General features: G+C 40.3%; 1 long non-coding RNA gene across 1 annotated transcript in view; it reads right to left on the bottom strand.

Moving 5' to 3' along the window:
• Positions 1-20,613: 20,613 nt before the first annotated feature.
• LOC140481024 (uncharacterized) overlaps positions 20,614-23,961 on the bottom strand; it is a 36,768-nt gene continuing 33,420 nt past the window's right edge. Inside the window, exon 3 of the long non-coding RNA XR_011961459.1 lies at positions 20,614-21,054. This is a non-coding gene — a long non-coding RNA (uncharacterized lncRNA). The remainder of the gene's footprint in view (positions 21,055-23,961) is intronic.

Here is a 23,961-nt window from a genome sequence, read left to right as displayed (position 1 = left end):
CCCTCCAAGGCTACAAAGGAGCCTTCCACATCCATCAAAGTTTCACCTGCACTTCCACAATCGTCATTTATTGATCTGTTGCTCCCGATACAGTCTCCTTTACATTGGGGAGACTGGACGCCTTCTCACAGGATGTTTTAGGGAACATCTCGGGGACACTTGCACCAATCAACCCCACTGCCCACGTGGCTGAACATTTCAACTCCCTCTTCCACTCTGCCGAGGACATGCAGGTCTCCTCCACCGCCTTCTCCACCGCCTGTCCCTCACCACCCGACGCCTGGAAGAAGAGCGCCTCATCTTCAGCCTCGGAACACTTCAGCCCCAGGGCATCAATGTGGACTTCACCAGTTTCCTTATTCCCCCTCCCCTCACCATACCCCAGTTCCAACCTGCCAGCTCAGCACCTTCCTCATGACCTGTCCTACCTGCCAATCTTCCTTCCCATCTAACCGCTCAACCCTCCTCTCCGAGCTATCACCTTCATCCCCACGTCCATCCACCTATTGTACTCTTAGCTATCTTCTCCCCAGCCCACTCCCCTTCCATTTATCTCTCCACCCTGGATGCTCCCAGCCTAATTGCTGATGAAGAGCTTTTGCCTGAAATGTCGATTTTCTTCCTCCTCAGATGCTGCCTGATCTGCTGTGCTTTTCCAGCACCATTCTAATCTTGACTGATGTCCAGTATCTGCAGTCCTCACTTTCACCTAACAATCAGGTTAAACCAAGGAGAGCAAACAGATATTATTTATCTGGACTTCCAGAAGGCCTTTGATAAGGTGTTGCGCAGGAGGCTGCTGAGTAAGATCAGGACCCATGGTGTTAAAGGTCAGGAACTAGCATGGAAAGAAGCCTGGCTGTCTGGCAGAAGGCAGAGAGTGGGAATAAAAGGGTCCTTCTCAGGATGGAAGCATGTGACTAGTGGTGTTCCACAAGGGTGTGTTGGGACCACAACATTTCACTTTATATGTTAATGATCTGGATGAAGGAACTGAGGACAATCTGGCTAAGTTTGCAAATAATACAAAGATAGGTGGAGGGACAGGTAGTATTGAGGTGAGGAGGCTGCAGATAGTTTCAGACAGCTTGGGAGAGTGGGCAAAGAAGTGGCAGATGAAATACAATGTGGGGTCATGCACTTTGGTAGGGTGAATAGATGCAAGAATAATTTTCTAAATGGGGCATAAATTTAGATATCTGAAGTGCAAAGGAACTTGGGAGTTCTAGTCCAGGTTTCTCTTAAGCTAAACTTGCAGGTTGAGTCGGTAGTTAGGAAGGCAAGTACAATGTTATCATTCATCTCAAGAGGTCTAGAAAATAAAAGTAGGAATGCACTTCTGAGGCTTTATAAGGTTCTGGTCAGACCACATTTAGAATATTGTGAGCATTTTTGAGCCCCATATCTCAAAAAAGATGTATTGGCCCTGGTGCATGTCCCGAGAAGATTTACAAGAATGATTGCAGAAACGAAAGGCTTAACATATGAGGAACATTTGAGGTCTCGGGTACTGTACTCGATGGAAGTTAGAAGGATGGGGGAGGGGTCTGATTGAAACTTTCCGAATATTGAATGGACTGGTCAGAGTAGATATTGGGAATATGTTTCCATTGGCAGGAGAGGTGAGAGCCTGAGGGAACAGCCTTACAGTAAAGGGAAGACCTTTTAGAACAGAGAAACCTCTTCAGCCAGAGAGTGGTGAATCAATGGAATTCATTGGAGGCCAGGTCAATGAGTATATTTAAGGCTGATATTGACCGGTTCTTGATTGCCAAGGAGATCAAAGGTTACAGAGAGTAAGCGGGAAAATGGGGTTGAAAAACCTATCAGCCCCGATTGAATGGCAGAACAGACTCAATGGGCCAAATGGCCTGATTTCTGCTCCTATGTCTTATGGTCTTATGGTCTAATGGATTACTTGGCCCATCATAGAGCTCCTCTCCAAGATTTCACCACATAAAAGGGATCTAGGGCGCAACTATTTCACACAAGGGTAGTGAAAAAAACTGTTGGAATTTAACCTGGTGTTGTGTGATTTTTAACTTTGTCCACCCTGGCCCAACACTGGCTCCTCCACATCATATATGGAATGAGCTGCCAGATAAAGTGGTGAAGGTAGGTACAATTACATTTAAAAGGCATCTCGATGGGTATATGAATAGGAAGAGTTTAGAGGGATGAGGGTCAAATGCTGGCAAATGAGACTAGATTAATTTAGATATCTGGTCGAAATAGACAAGCTGGACTCAAAGATCTCTTTCCATGTTATGCATCTGTATGATTCTATGGCTGTAAGTGTTCGTGGATTGAGACTTGAATCGGTGCTTGGGATGTTTTGTGGGGTGTTAAGCTGGTACCTGTGTAAGTAGGTGGAAGGCTGGGGTTTGAAGGCTCATTTTGGGGAGGGCAACCTGAGGAAGGGATAGAATTAAGACAATGGGCCCTCTGATCTGTTAAGGAGCATGTTAAGAAGGAGATCCATTGCCTTTCCACTGGGTATGCAGAGGGAGCAGGTGGGCTCTTAAATGGTCCTCTTTTGGTGAGTTAAAGCTTGCTGGAAGTAAGTAGGGTGCCTTGAATCTGAATTTGCCCACTTAAAGGCCTCAATTAGCCTTCTGATGTATGGCAATGTAACCTCACACTCTCCCTACTGGTACAATTGCCTTTGAGGCAGAGGTAGATGGCCAGACAACTGGAAGCCTGCCCATTGGATTTAACAAGTCCAAGGAAGTGAGATCAGAGAGGTAGTGGAACAGGGAATTAAAATGGCAGGTATTATGATGATATAGCTGATGTGTCCTTAGGCTGCTCCATTGATATTTTTGCTCAATTTGTGCAGACGTGCTTATGAAACACCTTTGAAGCAGATGGGACTTGAATCCTGGCCTCCCAATCCAGTGGTAGGGATATTACTACTTTGATAATCTCATTTCTAGTCTGCTTTTAATTAACGAATGCTTCAAGATAAAAGTAGTCGACAGCACAGTTTTATGCTTACAACAAGATAAAAGGTTAATAACTGCTATATATTACATCAGTAAAAATCAATATAATTATTAATTAAATTACAGACACAAAGGTTTTAAGTAAGTATAAGAATTGTGTATGAAGATGGAAATGAGATCAGTCTCTACAATCATCATAGGCCTGCCTTTCTTGAAAATTCTCTTTAAGTGGTTACAAATGTGCATTCAGATTCAATAGTCACGATGGCTCTTGTAGCTTAATGGTTCTGAATTATAACTTTGCTAAATTATTGTTCCACAAAGCAATTAGCTTGGAATTGCTTGTGGTGTCCCACCATCTATCACAGATGCTATAGAAGCTTGGAGTCTTCACACTGGAGTGATTGTAACAAGGTCAGCCAGGTGGATGTCATAGAAAATTAGTTCCTGACTGAATCAGTTTAGCAGTCCCAATCAGGGAGTCCTGGCTGACCAATAAAAGCAGGATTGTGAGGCATCCGCACACTGACAGCTAGCTCTGAGGAAGCTGGATCATTATCAAGAACGTTCTACATGTAAATAAAGGGTGACTTTGTGATGGGATACTGGCCTAGGTGGAACTATTTCACACCTTTTGTGGATTCAATGGACAGCCCTAGAATCTTTGAATTATTAAATGATCTTTAATTAACTTGCATTGCAAAATAACTGACATTATAACTGTGCAAGCATGAACAGGAAGCTTGGGATCACACCCATACAGAGATGCTCTGCAAAGTGATTAACCAATCTGCATTTGGTCTCCATTGTGTTGAGCTAACTGCATTGTATGTGGTAAATACATTATGGTAAATTGAAAGAAGTACAAGTAAAGCTCTCTTTCACTTGAAGTCTCAGACTATGAAAAGAGAGAAGAAAATAAAAGGACTGGTGTTGCATCTCCTGTGTTTACATGAAAGGGAACCATGTGAAGGGGAAAGGGTGTTGGGGATATTGAGTTGACCAGAATATCACGAAAGGACAGTTTCTTTGGAAGGCTGAAAAATGGAGAAGAAGGAAAGATATGACTGGGAATGATGAGGGTAATCCAATGTGTGGAGAAGCTGGTGAAAATCTATGGATCTGGGAGAAGGCAAGGCTACCTCTGTCCTACTGACCAATAACTCTTCGACTTCTGGAAATTTCATCAACTTTGCTTCCAGTGGCCATTCTTCCTGAGCCTTTTATATGACCCATCTCTGACTCTTCCCCTCCTTAACTTCTCTGTTTCCATTTCTAGGAATAAGTTCAATGCATACTACTGATTCCCACAGCTACTATTCTTCATTTGTAAGGACTCAGTCCAATTCTCTCAGGTACCATCTCCATTACATTTGATGATACAATTTTCTAAATCGGTACTACCAATATGGCAGCTTTTTTCCTCAATTGAAAAAAAACCAGTCATCCCTTATGGTAAATAGGATTCCTGACAGTCTCCCTTCCATTTCTCAAACTGCATTGAGGATAACCTCCATATCTTGCTATCACCATACTAATTGGGGTAGATTTTGAATATTCAAAATTGAGCATCCATGAGACACAGATCAACAACAAATTTGTATTCAATGAAAATCTGTAAACCTCTGGCATTACATAGTCCCCCACTCTACAGGGGATCGATCATAGTTTAGTGGAAAATTAGATTAGATTAGATTAGATTACTTACAGTGTGGAAACAGGCCCTTCAGCCCAACAAGTACACACCGCCCCGCCGAAGCGTAACCCACCCATACCCCTACATCTACATTTACATTTACATTTACCCCTTACCTAACACTATGGGCAATTTAGCATGGCCAATTCACCTGTCCTGCACATCTTTGGACTGTGGGAGGAAACCGGACCACCCGGAGGAAACCCACGCAGACACGGGGAGAACGTGCAAACTCCACACAGTCAGTCACCTGAGGCGGGAATTGAACCCGGGTCTCAGGCGCTGTGAGGCAGCAGTGCTAACCACTGTGCCACCGTGCCGCCCATCCACCGTGCCGCCCATAATACAGGAGGATACACAGAAATACCCAAACATAAGTTTCAATCTTGTGAAGCTTTGACATAGGAATTTTTTTTTGCCAAATAAAAACCTCCACGACTGAGAAGGATAGTGGCAGCAGATGAAAAGGGAATACCAGCACTTATTATTTCTCCTCTAATCACACATACCATTCTGAGTTAGATCCATATAACTATTCCTTATTGACTAAATCCTAGAGCTCCCATCCTGACAGAATTGTGAATATACTAATTGTCCATGGACAACAGCAGTTCAAGAAGTCAGCTCACCGTCACCTTCTCAAGAGTATTTAGAGATGACCAGAAAACTCTGACCTAGCCAATGACACCCACATCCTGTGATGAATTAAAAAAGAAGCAAAACTGCTTTACTTGGCATCAGTTAATACTGAAACCAACGAAGTGTCTAAAATGGATCTAACTTTATAACATGACTATAAAAATTAGAACACTTGAATGTATTTTAATAGCATAAACTGAAAAAAAGGAGTTTTATTTCTAGTATTTTTCTGGCAATTTGTTGAATACAGCAATGTCACAATTATACGCTATTAGCAAAGGTGCTAGCACAATTTTTGCTGAAATTACAGTAATGCAATTATTAAAAGTTGTGCACACATTTTCAACTTTTACTGAAAGAGCTGCCTCTTCTAGTGAGATCCAATGAAAATATTGTATGCTGGTGAGACTATGTGAAAATACTGAGTTGTGTTAGCGCTTTAAACAACTGGGTTGTTTTAAAAGGTTGATATGCTGATAAGGAGAAAGCGAGAAGCGCCGATGCTGGAGATCAGAGTTGAAAAGTGTGGCACTGGAAAAGCACAGCAGGTCAGGCAGCATCCGAGGAGCAGGAGCGTCTTGACGAAGGGCTTATGCCCAAAATGTCAACTCTCCTGATATGCTGATAAGCCAAGGACAAGGATGCAAATCGCATGAGCAATTTCCATGTGCAGTTCAGAAACAATAACACATGACAACATAGTGCATCTTTTCTTCACCATTGCTGAGTTAACAGGACAAGTCCGACTGCACTGTGGCATGTTTAACTAAAAGAAGTGCTCACTTACAGTCAGACGCTACAGGAGACCAAGCAAATACTAACCACTTTTACACTGGCTAAAACACAATAAAAACTACTGCGTAACCGCTTCAAAGCTCCTAACTGTGTTGCATTTCTCATTGCTGCATTATTGTGTAATTTCTCCTCCTTATTTACAAGAAGCTTCTGATTGCTCCCTATCATTTTAATCAAGGCTGCCTTCAATGTTCTCTTTGATCCCTCTCTAATCTTCATCTTTACCTTCCCTTTCCACATGACTTTGCACCAAAGACATGAATCTAATTAAATTGATTCTAATCAGTACTGCTCTTTGTAGTTCTTGATATCACCTCACAAAGGCAAGGTTTTCATACTCAGCAGTATACAGGACAGCGTTGTTACCTCAGAAGGTAGGAATCATGAGGGGCTCAAAATTATGTAAAATTCCTCAGGTGGTATGTCACACGTTCTTTTGCACTTTACGTCATGTGAACTTTGGATGGATGTAAGGATGGAAAAAGGAAGCAGCCTGCAGCTGGAAGAACTAGTCTTGACAAAAATCTAACGGAGTGAAAAATGACATAGAAACAAATAGTTAGACTCAAATGTCACAGCAAAGACAGCAACCTTTTATGATTGTCCCTCCTTATACCAATCTTTTCCATTTTGTCTCAATAGAAAAACACTAGCATCTGTTAAATAAAGCATGGATTTTTTAGAAAAGTTGAACACATGTCGAAACTTATACATTAATTGCTGAAGCTTATAATATTTTGGGGTAGCATAATCTTTTGAGGCAGTGACATAATATTAAAATAAAAAACATATCTGACAAACCAAATATATATTAGCCTCATAATATGTTTCTATATTATTTGATTTGTAGAGCCAGGCTTCCGCAATGGGGTACATATCAAGTCCATGGGGTAATCTTTTGTTGTTAAAGAGTTGCCAATTAATTTGGGTTAAGATCACAACCATTTAAATTTTCTGACTTACAGTGAAATAGAAACATAGAAAATAGGTGCAGGAATAGGCCATTTGGCTGTTCAAGCCTGCACTGCCATTCAATATGATCATGGCTGATCATGCAATCTCAGTATTCCATTCCAGCTTTCTCTCCATACCCCTTGTTCACTTTAGGTGCAAGGACAGTGTTCAACTCCCTCGTGCATATATCTAGTGAACCAACCCCAACAGCTTTCTATGGGAGGGAATTCCACAGGTTCACAACTTTGAGTGAAGAATTTCTTTCTCATCTCATTCCTGAGGAGTTTACTCCTTACTCTTAGACTTTGACCCTAGTTCTAGACTTCTGCAACAAAGGGAACATTCTTCCTGCATCTAGCCTGTCCAGACCCATCAGGATTTTATCTGTTTCTGAGAGATCCTCCTTATTCTTCTAAATTTCAGTCAGTACAAGCTCAGTAGACTCAGTCTTTCTACACATGTCAGTCCTGCCATCACGGGAATCAGTCTGGTGAAGATTTGCTGGACTCCCTCGATGGCAAGAATGTCCTTCCTCAGAATAGGAGACCACATGGTACTCAAGATGTGGTCTCACCAAGGCCCTGTATAACTGCAGCAAGACATCCTTACTCTTAAACTCAAATTCTCTCACTATGAAGGCCAGCTTGCCATTAGCTTTCCTCACTGTCTGCTGCACCTGCATTGTTAACCTTTAGCAGCTGTTCCACCATGGCACCCAGGTCTCATTTGCACTTCACCTTTTCCTAAACTGCCACCATTCAGATAATAATCTGCCTTCCTATTTTTGCATTCAAAGTGGATAACTTCACATTTATCCATTTATTACCTTGCATTTGCCAAGTATTTGCCCAGTCAGCCAGCCTGTCCTCGTTAGCCTGTAGACTTAACATCCTCCTCACAGGATACACTGCCACTCAACTTAGTGTCATCTGCAAATTTGTAGATATGGCATTCAATTCCTTCATCTAAGTAGTTGACGTATATTGTGAACAGCTGGGGTCCCAGCACTGAACCCTGCGGCTCTCCAATTGTCACTGCCTGAAATGTACATATTTACCAAAGGAAAAGACTGTGTAAACATGTCAGAAATCTCCAGTTTACAGAATGAGCAAATAAGAATTCAACGGTCACTCGGAAAATGAGCACATTTTCATAAATAAGTTTAAATTTCTTTCATAACTGCTTTTCTATACATTTAATAAAACTATACTTTACAAGTTCAAAGAGAAAATGTTGTGAAATTAATTGACAGAAGTCATGCAAAACAAATTAATAGTGATCCCCCATTTTCTTTTCCTTAGCATGGCATAACATTAACTCCCAATTCACAATCTGCCTACTTTATGCTGTTGATTTTTGTGCTATTTCAACCTCAAAGGTATAATGACCATAATTGTAATATAAATGTTCTGGGTTTGATTCTTATCTTCACTGGACAGTAATCTGGCAATGTATATCAGTTATCAATTACAGAGTCCACCTGATTATCATTCCATGCCTCTCCAGCCCTCCAGCCACTGGTGGATGTTTCCAGAGTGGCCTGTCGCTTAAGATATAGGACTAAGTGGTCTTTGATCATAACAGCCAGCTCTTGAGGTCTGTTCCTGGCTGCAATTTTTGAGGGTTATCCCAAATATTGATGTACTGTTGAGGACTGAGTGGAAAAGGGTGGTGCTGGAAAAGCACAGCAGGTCAGGCAGCATCCGAGGAGCAGGAGGGTTGACGTTTCAGGCATAAGCCCTTCATCAGGATTGTCTTAGGTACAAGTGTTAGATACAAAATAGAGAAATAACTATTCTAACACTGTGCCCTTTCCAATCCCTCACCAAACAAGTAACTTCTCTGTATCCAAAGATTTTGCACCTCCCGCACATTACATTTCAAACACATCTAAGGTACATAAAACAAATTATTATGATTGGATCAATTAGCTAATAGCATTTAAGTTAACAATGTTGATTTGTTGAAATATCTAATTAAGTAGATATCAGCCAAGGTCATTCTATTTACTAGACAAGTTGGAGAAAAACAAACCAACGTTTTACATGCATAATTTCAAACAAAACCTGATGTATATAAACATATGAATTAAGTGCAGGGGATGGCCATTCAGCCCCTTGAGTTTGCTCTTTTGATAGTCAATCTAATCATTAGATAAGAACATGGCTAATTTGATTGGAGCTTCAAACCATTTTCCTGGCTACTTCAACACACTTTCAATCCCTTGTCAATTAAGAAACTATCTGTCTTAAATGTATTTCATATCCATGTCTCCTACACTTTCTGGGGAAGAGAATTCAGGAGAGTTCAGGACAATCCTCTGAAAGAAAATATATCATCTCATTACCACCTTAAATGCAAGACCCTGCAAGGAGAAACATCCTTTCTGTATCAACTTTGTTAAATCTCCTCAGGATCTTAAATGTTTCAATGCGATCACCATCTCTGATTTTTTCTGAACTCCAATGTACAGCCTGGCTAATTCTTCTTCATAGAATAACTCTCTTATCCCAGAAATTAATTGCTTAAGCCATTCCTGAACAGATTCAAATGCAGTTATGTCATTTGTAAATAAGGTGTTGACAGAGTGCTGTTCTAACAGTTGGGGGGAATTGAATACATGAGTATGGATGTTATGCTGCAGTTATTTAGGGCATTTGTGACATCACACTGGAAAACTGCATAAAGCATTGGTCACTGTTCTGACAGAAGGATATTAATACATTGGAAGCAGCTTAGAGAAGATTTGCTTAACTAATACATCAGAATCCTGTCAGTGTGGAAACAGGCGACAGTGGCAGAAGTGTATACGATCTACAAGATGTACTGCAACAATGTGTCAAGGTGCCTGAGAAAGCACATTCCAAATATCAGACCTCTACCACCTGGAATGCCAAGGGTAGCAGATACACAGGAACACTCCCATCCCCAAGTTTCATTTCAAGTCACACTCTGTCCTGCTTGGAACTATTGCACTGCTCTCTCACTGTTGCTGGGTCAAAAATCTGCAAATCCCTTCCTGGGATGTCCCTAAACACTAAAGACTGCAACAGTTCAAGAAGGCAGCGTACCACCACCTTCTCCAGGACAATTAAGAAGGTGCAGCTAATTCTGGTTTTGACAGCGATGCTCACTTCCCATGAACAAATAAAACATTGACCAAAACTGATTTGGTGGTGTTGGTATTGCACTGGGGTGCACAAAGTTAAAAATCACCCAACACCAGATTATAGTCCAACAGGTTTATTTGGAAGCACTAGCTTTTGGAGCGCCACTCTCTCATCAGCCACTTTTCCAGATTGAACTCCATATGCCACTTATCAGCTCAGTTCTGCAGCCTGTTAATTTCCCACTGCAACCTATAATAGCCCTCCATACAATCTGCAGAACTGAGCTGATAAATGGTAGATGGAGTTCAATCTGGAAAAGTGTGAAGTAATTCATTTTGGAAGGTCGAATTTGAATGTATAATACAGGGTTAAAGGCAGGATTCTTGGCAGTATGGAGGAATAGTGAGACCTTGGGGTCCATGACCATAGATCTCTCAAAGTTGCCACTCAAGTTGATAGAGTTGTTAAGAAGGTATATGGTGTGTTGGCTTTCATTAGCGGGGGAGTGAGTTTAAGATCCGCAAGGTTATGCTGCAGCTATATACAGCCCTGGCTAGACCACACTTGGAACATGGTGTTCAATTCTGGTCACCTCATTTTCGGAAGCTTTAGAAAAGGTGCAGAGGAGATTTACCAGGATGCTGCTTGGACTGGAAGGCATGTCTTATGAAGTAAGATTGAAGGAGCTAGAGCTTTTTTCATGGGAGCAAAGAAAATTGAGAGGTGACTTGATAGAGATGTACAGGATGATGAGAGGCATAGATACAGTGAATAGCTAGAGACTTTTTCCCATGGCAGATATGGCTATCATGAAGTTGTATAATTTTAAGGTGATTGGAGGAAGGTTTAGAGGAAATGTCAGAGGTAGGTTCTTTACACAGAGAATGGTTGGTGTGTGGAATGCACTGCTAGTGGTGGTAGTAGAGTCAGATACATTAGGGACATTTAAGCAACTCTTGGATAGGCATGTGGAAGATAGTACAATGCAGAGTATGTAGGTTCATTTGATCTTAGAGTAGGATAAAAGGCCGGCACAACATTGAGGACCGAAGGGCCTGTACAGGGCTGTACCGTTGTATGTTCTATGTTCTTTTAAATTCAAATTGACATATTACTGGACCAGAGTAGATCTGTGAGCACAAATGTGTTCTGTGCAGTGATTTAGCACATTTTACAACTTCAGTCAATTAACTACTTCTAATGTGTAATCATTTACAAATATAGAAAATGTTGCGGGCAATTGCAAATAGCAAGCTCCCCCAAGCCACAATAAGATAATTATGAGTTAATCTGCTTTCTGCAATGTTTGAGGATAAATATTGACTCTAACACTGAGAATAACTGCGAAACTCCTCTTTGATATAGTGCCCCAGATTATTTTTATGTCCACGTGAAGGAGCAGATGAGATAGGCTGTTAACAATCTCATCCGAAAAATGGCACCTGTGACAGTGAAGCATTCACTCTGCACTGAACTGGAGTATTGGTCGAAGGAAGAACAACTATCATCAGTATTTAACAATGGGAAATGAACACAAAACTGAGCAAACAACTACCTCATCATCTTTACATGGTTACTATTCATAAATCGGAAACTAGTAGAAACCTGGAACAATTTTTTAAGCCAGTCATTCCCAGTTATTTAACTGTGAGTAAAGTACTCCTTAAACTTTAATGAGAACATAAGCTGATTCACATCCTAGACTTATACATTTTCCTGAATGTCCTTTAGAAGAAACATCAGTGGGCAAGGTCACTTCATCAACTTTGCTCACACATTCTATCCCAACCTTAAATTCACCTGGACCATCTCTGACATCTCCCACCCCTTCCTAGACCTCTCCATGCCCATCAATGGTGACCAACTCAACACTGACATTTTCTACAAATCCACTGACTCCCACAGCTATCTGGATTACACCTCCTCCAAACTTGCCTCCTGCAAAAATGCTTTCCCTTATTCCCAATTCCTCTGCATCCGCTGCATCTGCTCCCAGGACGACTAGTTCCACCACAGAACACACCAGATGGCCTCCTTCTAAAAGACTGCAATTTCCCCTCCCATGTGGTTGATGATGCCCTCCAGGGCATCTCATCCACTTCACGCATCTCCGCCCTCGAACCCTACCCTTCCAACCGCAACAAGGGCAGAACCCCACTGGCCCTCACCATCCACCCAACCAACCACCGTATACATTGCATCAGCCTCCGTCATTTCCACAGGTCCTGGGCCTCCTCCATTGCCACTCCCTAATCACCCAATGCCTGGTGGAAGAACACCTCATCTTCTGCCTCGGGCCCCTCCAACCTCATGGCATCAATGTGGATTTCACCAGTTTCCTCATTTCCCTTTCCCCCCAACTTATCCCAGTTCCATACTTCCAGCTCAGGACTGCCCTCATGACCTGTCCTACCTGTTCATCTTCCTTCCCACCTATCTGCTCCACCCTTCCCTCCGACCTATTACCTTTACCCACCTCCATCCACCTATTGCACTCGCAGCTACCTTCCCTCCACCAGCCCCCACCTCCCCTCCCATTTATCTCTCCACCCCTGAGGCTCCCAGCCTCATTTCTGATGAATGTTTTTTGCCTGAAACATCGATTTCCTTGCTCCTCGGATGCTGCCTGTGCTTTTCCAGCATCACACTCTCGACTCTATTCTCCAGCATCTGCAGTGCTCACTTTCACCAAGGTGTGGCATCAGTGCAATTACAGAAATGATATGTGCCAGTTTGTTTTCAAATGCTTGTTTACACATCCTTCCTGCTCTGTATTTCCCAGTCTACTCAGTATCTACCAGGTCTGCCCTATGTCAGTTCATCCAATCCTAAATTTAGAATGGTCTCCAATAGGTAGACCATTGTTTCCTGATCACGGGCAGATCCCATTAGTTGGTGCTATATGTCAATGGATTCTAGATGGTGATGGTCCCCATACCCCTTCCCCAAGTGCCTCCAGATCCCAAATTCATCACAATCCTTCCAAACTAATACAATCAGATCCACATAACCGCCACCAAAAATGCTTGATTCTTCCCAGTCTGTCGAAACTAACATACATTCTGGATTAGTCGTGCTGGAAAAGCACAGCAGTTCAGGCAGCATCCGAGGAGCAATAAAATCGACGTATTTCTGATGAAGGGCTTTTGCCCGAAATGTCGATTTTACTGCTCCTCGGACGCTGCCTGAACTGCTGTGCTTTTCCAGCACCATTAATCCAGAATCTGGTTTCCAGCATCTGCAGTCATTGTTTTACCTAGTTGATTTTAACCCTACTGCGAATCCTCTTGCAAGGATGCCTTCCTTGAACAAGTTTTCCTCCTTTCTCTACAAGAATCTCAGGGAGTCCCTCTCCCACTGCAACCCCCAGGTCATTTCCTCTGCCCGGAAGCTCTCCAACCATGTCCTGAAACAGACTCGCTACCACAGCCACATTGGCTTCCTCGGTGCCTGCCTCCGTAACCAACTTATCCCACACGGATTCTGGACCACCTTTAAACCAGCAGAGTTCGGATCCGAACAGGACAAACAGTAGAAACTAACATACATGCCTCAGCACTCTCCCCTTAATACTGTCAGCTCGAAGACTACATGTCTTCCGATAATGAAAGAGGTAATGTTAATCCTTTCAGCCTGGCCGGAAACAAGAGTCACATTAAGTGCTACTTCACACCCACTTGATTTTGTTTTCATTTAAGTAAATGGAAGTGCAGGTTCCTGCCATAGATGTAGTAGGAGTATGCCAAAGTGACAATCATTTTGACCCTAAAAGGAGACAGAGTGGAAAGACAAACAAAAATGTAGAGAGACAGAAAGATTGGGAGATAAGTGAAGGGACAGTTACATAAAGAGAGAAGCAAAGTTAAAACATGTTTCTTTGTGTTCAATACCAAATATAATCTATTTAATCAATTAATGATATTAATTATGAATAAGTTTCCTTTCACACAATTCTGAAAAAGCTCAATTGTCAGAATCCTAATTACTGGTAAATACTCCAAGGATGTATGTAAGCTGCATCAGTGATAACAACCCAGAACTGGAAAGGAATAGTTTGCTTTTCAACAGGTCTCTTTCAGGGTAAGGGTTGCAGTTGCCAAAATCAATCTTTTTTTTTCTTTGAGTTGAAAAGATCCCATGGAGATATATTATCCTTCTGCTGACTGAGACTTATGTGGTTCACTGACAATCAATTACACAATCACAGTACATATCTGGTTCTCATGTGGCCCAAGAAGCAATTTTATGTAGAAAAATCCAGCACTGCAAATGCCAGCAGCAGGAGAGAACGCTCAAAAGAAATGCAGCATTCTCAGCTTTTAAGATGAAAGACAAGTTACACAATGGCATCAATCCTGGTCAATATTCATCTGTCAATTAATTTCACAAAAGCAGATTATCTGGTCATTATCACATTGCTGCTTATGAGGGATTGTTATGCATGAAATTGATAATGCATTTCATACATTACAATGGTAATTAAATTTCACAAAGACTTTACAGGCTGTAATGTACTTTATTGAATTGAATTAAATTCGCTTTGTTGCCACTCCTACTCAAATAAGTACAATGAAAAGTTTAGAAGTCACCACCTATAGTGCCAGTAGAAGTGGGTACTGCAGATGCTGGAGATTAGAGTCAAGATTCGAGTGGTGCTGGAAAAGCACAGTAGGTCAGGCAGCATCCGAGGAGCAGGAAAATCGATGTTTCGGGCAAAAGACAACCTTCAGTGCCAGTTTAGGTACAAAGGTGCCTAGGTATAGTTTCTTAAATTGCAGTACGACAAGGTCACCAACACAAGGCATCGTCTTAGGTGCAGAGTACCTAGGTACAATCCTTAGTTACAGAATAGAGAAAGGAAGAAAAAAAATACCTGACAGCTATACACAGTATAATGTTAGGTCAGAATAAACAAGCAGCAAAGTTAAAAAGACAAACAGTCATGAAAGCTGCACTATAGATATAAGTTTTTGCTTCTTTCTAGAAAAATATTGTTGACACTTGCTGAAGATTTTCACCCAGCATCCATCAGGACATATGTCAAAATATCAATGTGAAGGAAAATAACATTTTATACTGAATGAAAATAGAGTGCTGTTTGGTTAGCAATTGGACTCTTGCAAATGTTTGCAAATTTCCTGATGAGTGCCAAATGAAAAGCTATGAAAAAATGTATCTTTTTCAAAAATACTCATGTTTTATACTATAAAGCACTTTTTAAGTATCGATGTAAAGGATTATGGGTGGAAAACAAACGATCACTGGCAATAAGAATAAAAAGATTACTTCATACTGTTTCCTGTAAGTAATTGCTGCTGCAAAATCTAAGCACTGTAAAGCCATAGCTCAAATTATACATTATTCTTATTTAAAAAAGGTAATGGTTACTTCAATTGAATGTCTGTTGCAAATCCTATCTGTATTGTATACGTCATGGTCCATTATTAGGTACAGCTCATGGCAGGAAATTGCAACTGAGTACATGGGACCACTTTTACCTCTTTTAACTTTTATAAATAAATCTCTGACTGACATCTTATCAACATCTTATTTTATTTTAGAGGAAGCTCACTTGAAACATAAATTGCCAGGAACATAATATAAAGACTGACATTCATTGTCTCACTGCATACGTCATCAAATTAATCTTTTTCAGACAGCATCATGGGAATATGTTAAAAAAATCTAATTTAGGATTCAGTAAGGAGTACAAAGGTTTACTAATTTCCCACATGGCTTAGTAAACAGCCTAAATGCTTTGAAAATGCTTACTATAAAAGGATGCATCTTGTGTGAATTTGCTGCCAACACAGAACCTTTGAAGGGTTTCTACTGACTTCAAACCTCATGTTCTCCCAGCAAGTAAGACTTTTCAATAGCATTCTAGTCCCACAAAACTCACCCTAAAATGGCATCACAGATCAAGAATTTTCATTCAATAGTACTAGGATGGCATGGTGGCTCAACAGTTAACACTGCTACCTCACAGCACCAGAGACCTGAATTCAATTCTACCCCTCGGTGACTGTGTATGTGGGGAGTTTGCACAATCTATGTGGGTTTTCTCTGGGTGCTCTGGTTTCTTCCCACAGTACAAAGTTACAAAACACATAACATCAGGTTATAGCCAACAGGTTTGTTTGGAAGTCCACAATCACCTGATGAAGGAGCAGCCCTCCAAAAGTTAGTGCTTCCAAATAAACCTGTTGGACTATAATCTGGCATTGTGTGATTTTTAACTTTGTACCAGTCCAACACTGGTACCTCCAAATCAAAGATAAGTAGGTTAGGTGGATCTGAAAAAAAATTAACCATGCCTCTTCAATTCTCATCAAATCATTTATATAAATGACAAGCAACAGTGGACCCAGCACTGATCCTTGTGGCACACTGGTCAAAGACCTCCAATCTGAACAACAACCGTCTACCACCACCCTCTGTTAATTTTTGAAAGCTTTCCTCCTTGTGCTTCCTTTGGCAGAATACACTCTCTCCAATGGTATCACTCAGAGATCTTCTTGGAGGTTCTGCACAAAATGGTTGCTAACAGCCTGCCTTATACAGATCAAAACTTAAAATGGCTATTATCCCAAATCTGGCAAATTATGTTTCCATAATAATTATAGGGTTGACCTGGGTCAAGGTGACTGACCCATTTATTGTCATGTAGTTCAGCTATTATATAAGGTGGCTTTTATTGTTTGGTTACTTTTGGTAATAGGAAGAGTTATTCCAGGAAAACTATTGTAAAGGAGTTTCTGTTTACCCTTGGAAAAGTTCACCACATTATAAAAAGTCCCTTGAGATTTATTTCTGAGATGAGTATAGTGTCGTCCTCATACCATCTGAAATCCATGAGGGTTACTATTTTATAAGACTCTTTGCCTTTTTTAATCCCAGATCAGTTTTCTTTAAAATATTTAATATTATAATTAGGTAGATATGACAGTGCAAAAGCTTAACAAATTTGTTAGACTGGGATGAAATTTGAAAATTCAGTTCCACAATGTTACATATTTAGTTATTAACTTCTTTTGGTTGATGGGATGTGAGCTAGGCCAGTACTTATTGCCTACGTTGAGAAGGTGGCAGTGAGCTACTTTCTTGAACTGCTACAGTCCATGTGGTGCAGATCCACTACTAGTGCTGTTAGAAAGAGAATTCCGGAATAAAAACCCAGTGACAGTGGAGGAACAGTGATTTAGTTCCAAGTCAGAATGGTGTGGTTTAGAAGCATATAGACAGTTTAGGGTTTCTCTCTGCATTTGCTGCCTTTATTTTTGTGAGGAGTAAAGGTTGTGGGTTTGGAAGATGTTGTCAAAACAGCCTTAATAAGTTGAAATAGTGCATTTTGTACATGGTACCTACGACTGTGTTGGGAGTCTAAATGGAATGTGTGGATATACATAAATGAAGATACTAATGAGACAGGCTGAATTTTCATAGTTGGTGTTGTGTTTCTTGAATGTTCCTGGAGCTACAAAAATCCAAACAATTGGAGAGTATTCCATCACACTCCTGACTTTGTGCCTTGTAATTGGTGATAGGATTTGTGGAGTCAAAGTCATTGTTATTCATAGAGTCATAGAGTTTTAGAGATGTACAGCATGGAAACAGACCCTTCGGTCCAACCTCTCCATGTCAGGATTCCCAGCCCCTTGTCTGCCCTTATAGTCACAGAGTTTATATGGCTGATCCACTCCAATTTCCAGTAAATGGTAATAACAAGGATGTTAACAGTGGAGTGTTCCACAATGGTAATACCATTCAATGTCAATGAGACAAACCCGCAATGACATTAATGAAAACTATGCCTATTGTAATATGTCCCCTATCATACCAATCACTTCATAACCAGTGTACAATTGGTTACTTTCTACACACCAAACAAAATTGCAGAATTGGATCTTGTTCAATCTAGTGCAGGTCAGACAGTGGTTCGGTACATTATACTCTGGAGAATGTGATTGTTAATAAAAACTGCTATTCAGCCGGATTTAGATTAAAAAAATGAAAATGTATTCTTTTCTGAATTAGTGTTTTCATACTTATATGGATTTTGAACAAGTATACAAATATAAAATTATTGCTAGGAAGATGTAATTTGTCAATTGCTTCTATTAACTAACCACTGGGATCTCTATTTTATATCCCTGGGGCATGTCAATATTGTGAGCACATAAAGAAGCAATGTCATAAAACTACTCTAAAATCTCAAATGAGACGGCATCAATGATATATTAATATCTTATTTATTTATCTTAATTACTTATTGCAGTCAATGAATCACATGCTTTCTGTATATAATATTTGAACATGTTGCTATTTTTCCTGCATCAAAAATTATTGTATATAATTAGGAGATAGTATTCTTCTCAACATAATTAGTGAAGAATCTTCACTTAGTTCTGTTTAAACCTGATCAAAAATATTTTGCATTTGGATCTTTTTCAGAAAAGACAAGAGTATGGCATAGCCCAAACTCCTTGAACTCCAGACCTTGACTGAGTTGGATTTACTCTTATTTGGCCTTTATCTTTCAATCTGTGCATGATGCAAATTGTAGATTTACTTCCAATTTGCATTAGATATATGATTCCTCTGTTACTTTTGTCTTAAATGTTGAAATATTCTTATTTTTGCAGCAATTCCATTGATCGATTTTTTACCTATAAGGACATTCTCTGGTATTTGTAATTTGTCCTTGAAGACTTTTGTTCTAACACAGTCGCAGAACTTCCTGTGAAAACTGCTGATTATACATTTTAATAAATGGTTCCAGTTATTAAATGAATCAAAAACTTGAAGGGGAACAAATCGCAGGGCTATGGAAAGATACAGTTGAATTGAATAGATCTTTCAAAGAACAACAGGCACAATGGGCCAAATGAAATCCTTCCATCTTTTAAAAAAATTTTAAAAATTTGCTTCAAATGGCACGGCGGCTCAGTAGTTAGCACTGCTGCCTCACAGCGCCAGAGACCCAGGTTCGATTCCAGCCTCAGGCGACTGTCTGCGTGGAGTTTGCACATTCTCCCTGTGTCTGCGTGAGTTTCTTCTGGATGCTAAGGTTTCCTCCCACAATCCAAAGATGTGCGAGTTAGATGAATTGGCAATGCTAAGTTGCCCATAGTGTTCAGGAATGTATAGGTTAGGTACATTAGTGAGAGTTAAATGTAGAGTAAGAGGAGAATATGTCTGAGTGGGATATTCTTCGGGGGGTTGGTGTGGACTTGCTGGGCAGGAGGGCCTGTTTCCACACTGTTAGGTCTTCTATGATTTTATGATTCAAAGGAGAAGAATGTGAGTACTAAGAAATTCTTGAATCAAGCTGTAAAGAGAGACATATCATTAAAGTAATTTGTCTTCCACTCATCCAGATAGATGCAAGAAGGCAAAAATGATTTATGCTATCAGAAGAAAGATACTAATGTTGACTCTGGTTTGTCTCTGGCACAACTATTGAAAAAGCAACAAGGAGCTGTATGCTCCTAAACCCCAGGTTAATAACAAATAAGGTGTAAGACTTGAAAACATTTTATTTTGTTTGCAACAAACTTTTCTCTGCAAATAATGTATGATGCTTAGTAAGTGTAAATGAGCCAGCCATGAACTTAGCTAATTATCTTAAATCAGTTGCAGGTTGTACCTATCGGCCAATTCAGGCTTGATCAACAAGTGATGTCCAATCATGGAATCATATCTCACAACAAATGATTTATCTTGGGTTTTGGAAGCTTTGACAACATTTTCCTCCTTTCAGCATTATCCATATTCAGTATTAACTGAGTAACTGTCGGGTTTTTATATATTTTATTTGAAAGTGAGGACTGCAGACGCTGGAGATTAGAGTCAAGATTAGAAGTGGTGCTGGAAAAGCACAGCAGGTCAAGCAGCATCTGAGGAGCAGGAAAATTGATATTTCGAATAAAAGCCCTTCATCAGGAATGAGGCTGGAAGTCTCGGGGGTGGAGAGATCATTTCTGATGATCTGATCATCATTTCTGATCATCATTCCTGATGAAGGGCTTTTGCCCGAAACGTCGATTTTCCTGCTGCTTGGATGCTGCCTGACCTGCTATGCTTTTCCAGCACCACTCTAATCTTGATTTTTAAATATATTTTGTTGACAGATAAGAAATTGCATTGATGTTACATTTTTTTCGATCTCCTTCCTTTACCCCCCCACACTAAAGTGAAATATCAGTTGGCAAAAAACCAAAAGAAATGGCTGCATTCATCACTGTAACGAAATACTGCTTGAGCATTTCCCACAGTCAACTAATATGAATGGCAAAGTCATAAAGCACTTCAAGATGTTTAATATTTAGGAGAAGTCACCATGCAATTCAGTTTAAATTGAAACTTATTGACAGAATGTAGACCATCACACAAAATGTTGCTGCATGAATAACATATTTACTATATCACTTTACAGAAGAGTGTTTTACAAAGTATTGTGCCAGATGTGTGAAATTATACCAATAGTTTATATGTCTCGCATGCCACAATTAAATTTATTTCAGAATTGAATGTCTGCACCAATTCCCTCATTCAATCCGAAAAGGACCATTTTCTTTGCAGCTGCTCTTTTCTCTTATAAATGAGATCAATCCCCTCCTGTACACATATGTTGACCTTCTGGTCTGCTGTTCCTGTGTTCTCACTTCTTTTCTAACAATGTTCCTTTCTCTATCCTGAAGTTCACTCTTTTACTTTGAAACAGAATTCCTCTGCACAAATGAGGGGATCTAGGTTGATTTACTGAATGGCTTTTGTCATTATACAGTAAGTGGCTGATTTTCATCCTCCGACGTAGCCGCTCAATGAAAGCGATAAGGAAAATGCCAGCACAGCCAGGAGAATCCTTTTCCACCCATGTCCATGTCATCAGAACTTTGTTGGAGCAGTGACCCTCAATGAAAAGTAAACAAAATGTGAGGTTGCTTCATGGAGATGCTCATTTACAAATCTTTCAATATAAACTGATTCAGCAGCCAGGTCCCCACTGAAGATCCTTTTTAGAACATCCCATGGCTTCTTACCGACCCAAATAGGCAGGTAGGCCCTCTGTGTCTGCATGGAACAATGCCACCCCCCACACAATCCCTTGCCAACAGCTACTGGGTGCTCGACCCTGGGGCTTTCTCTTACAATCATCTCCTCTGTCTGTACTCAACTTACTCCAATTTGTGGCAAAGCTGTCAGTTTGCTGGTTACCACGTTTGACTTGCCTTTTACATAACGGATACGGTCAGCTGGAATATCAAACCTGTCACACCGCTAATGGCTCCAATCCAACCAGCCCTTTTACCTAAACAGTTATAATGAAACAGGACCAATCTCTTGTTAATGGATTGAAGATAATTAAAGGAGCTGTAACAAGGTATTCAATATATTCTTTTCACATCAGGAAACTGGAATGAACTGTTCTTATCAAGGCTGTTATTCAGCCGCCTTCCTCATGAGGACAGTTGCTCCTCCTAGTCCTGAATTGACCTCATTAAAAAATGGCAGTGAGATTGGTTGCCAGAATGATGGCTGGTGCTAGCACTTTGGGCCACCTCTGCTTCATTCCTGACCATGGCAGGATGTGAGAATTTAATCCCTGGTGGGGTCCGGTCAGTGTGATCTCATAACAGCATTAGAACATAGGAACTAGAGTAAAGCTTTACATCCCTCAAGCTCTTTCTCCAACTCAATCAGATCATAGTTATTCTCTCTGCATTCATCATGACCCTGTAATCCTTAATACTCTTACCCAACAAGAATCGATCGAACACAGATTTAGCATTTTCAATGACCTAACCTCAATTGGCAGCAGTTTGAGACTATGTTCTGGAATGCCAGTATCTCTTGTCAGAAGAAGTGTTTCCTGACATTAGCTCTGAATAACCTCACTCTAGTTTTAAGAATGATCTGGAGGAAATTGTTCCTCTCCATCTACCCTAACAAAACCTTTTAATCACTTTAACCTGATCACTCAGATCACCAATAAAGAAATTAACAATAACAGGATATGAGTAGAGAGCAATTTTAAAACAGTAATTGGGGAAGTTATGCCAGATATGTTCTACTAATTGTTACGTGGCATAGGCCAGCCCCCAAAAATGGTGTTTAAAGGGACCACTGCAGACTATTCAGAAAGGTGAAGATTTTGGACAAGTCTTAACCAGCCCTGGGGTGGCAGGCTGGGTGATAGTGTCAGGAAAATAGAGGGGTCAAGTTGAGACAGCTTCTCGCTTTGGAACCATGATCAGGATAAATCGTGAACAGATCCTGCAACCAGTAAATGTGAACCCAGGACCTGCATTGTTCCGATCATCAAAAGCCAGAAACCTGCAGTAAAGTTTATCCCTTCAAGGGACTGATAGATAATGAATGCAAAACATGGTCCAATCCCACTTCCTCTCTAAGCCTCCCCTGTGGTAATCTCCTTCTCTGTTTGTACCCAACTCCTCCCAACTTAGTCCAATTTATGGCAAAGCTGTCAGTTGCTGGTTACCATATTTCACTTGTCTCTTATATGAAAGACACAGTCAGCTGGAAAATCAACAGTCATACTACTAATGGCTTCAATCCAACCAGCCCTTCTGTCTGAACAGTTATAATGAAACATGACTAATCTCATTTTAATGGATCAATATCTCTAAAGAAGCTGTACCATGGTGTTCAGTATAAGCAAACACTATGTATGAACAGCAATAAATGGCATCACATAGAAAAATTAAAGTATATCAAAAATAAAACCATTGATATCTGTGACAGAATTGTTAGCCCAAGTCTCTGGTCAGAGATTGGACATACACCAACAATGTGTGAAAGAACCCCTCAGAAGTCCCAATGCCAGAACAATGCGAGAAATGCATTGAACACTTGAATTTCAAATGAATAATTTCTCCACCCACCAGAGCTGTCTGAAAATGTCTCCAGTTGGAGATGTTGGGTGGTTTCAACTTACTGTTAAGATACGGTAACAGTCAGCCAAACCAAACCTGCCTTTCTACCTCTGTATTTGCAATACAGTAAAATTGAAGACTCTGAACATTTACTCAAAAAGTTCCTAACCAGACTTTTGAATAACCAATCACAAAATTTGCAAATAATTAATTCCCGACATGGTTTTGTATCTTAAACAAAAGACTTAACAACTTATTACATATTTAATTACTTTGGCATAAAGAAAATTAAACAACAGGGTAATATAATTAATGCTTTTAAACCTGTAACATGTGTTTTCAATCCCCATTCACACAAAAGATAACAGACTTTGACGATGTTCTGGCTTTAAGAGATTATATTGTCCTTTTTTTTTGAAAGAGAGATTGAACGTGAAGTAATGAGCAGTCTGCAAGAAAGTAACCAGCTTGTGAGGACTTTTAAAAAATAAGTTGAAACAATAGAAGCATCCTGAATGGGTGAGGTCGAGTTCCGGCAAAACCAGGATGTCTAGCTTTATCTCAGCAACAGTAGTTGCTGGAGTCTCAGCTGGGTTAGAAGCAGTGAATCTCTCCCAGCTCCTAAACTCTATTTCTGAGTTTTTTCTGGATATCTGTCTCCTGGCTGTGAGAGCTGCATGTGAGGCAATGCTGTTTTCTGAATTTGTCTTTTGCCAAGGGTGTGTTTATGGAATGTAATTGTGTTGAAAAAGTTATTGTTTAGTGGAAAAATAATCTATTTTTCTGTCACATTTTCCAATAGAGTTGTTATTTCAAGTAGCTCTTTCTTTTGTTGTATTTTAACTATAGCGTTTGAATAAATTATGTTTTGCTTAATGTCAAGTAGTTTGACCAACTGAATTGCATGTGGAACACAGAACCCA

Source organism: Chiloscyllium punctatum, chromosome 9 (assembly GCF_047496795.1).
Source record: "Chiloscyllium punctatum isolate Juve2018m chromosome 9, sChiPun1.3, whole genome shotgun sequence".
Taxonomy (NCBI): domain Eukaryota; kingdom Metazoa; phylum Chordata; class Chondrichthyes; order Orectolobiformes; family Hemiscylliidae; genus Chiloscyllium; species Chiloscyllium punctatum.
The sequence above is the reverse complement of the archived record's forward strand: the minus strand, read 5'-3'. Positions and strand labels throughout refer to the sequence as shown.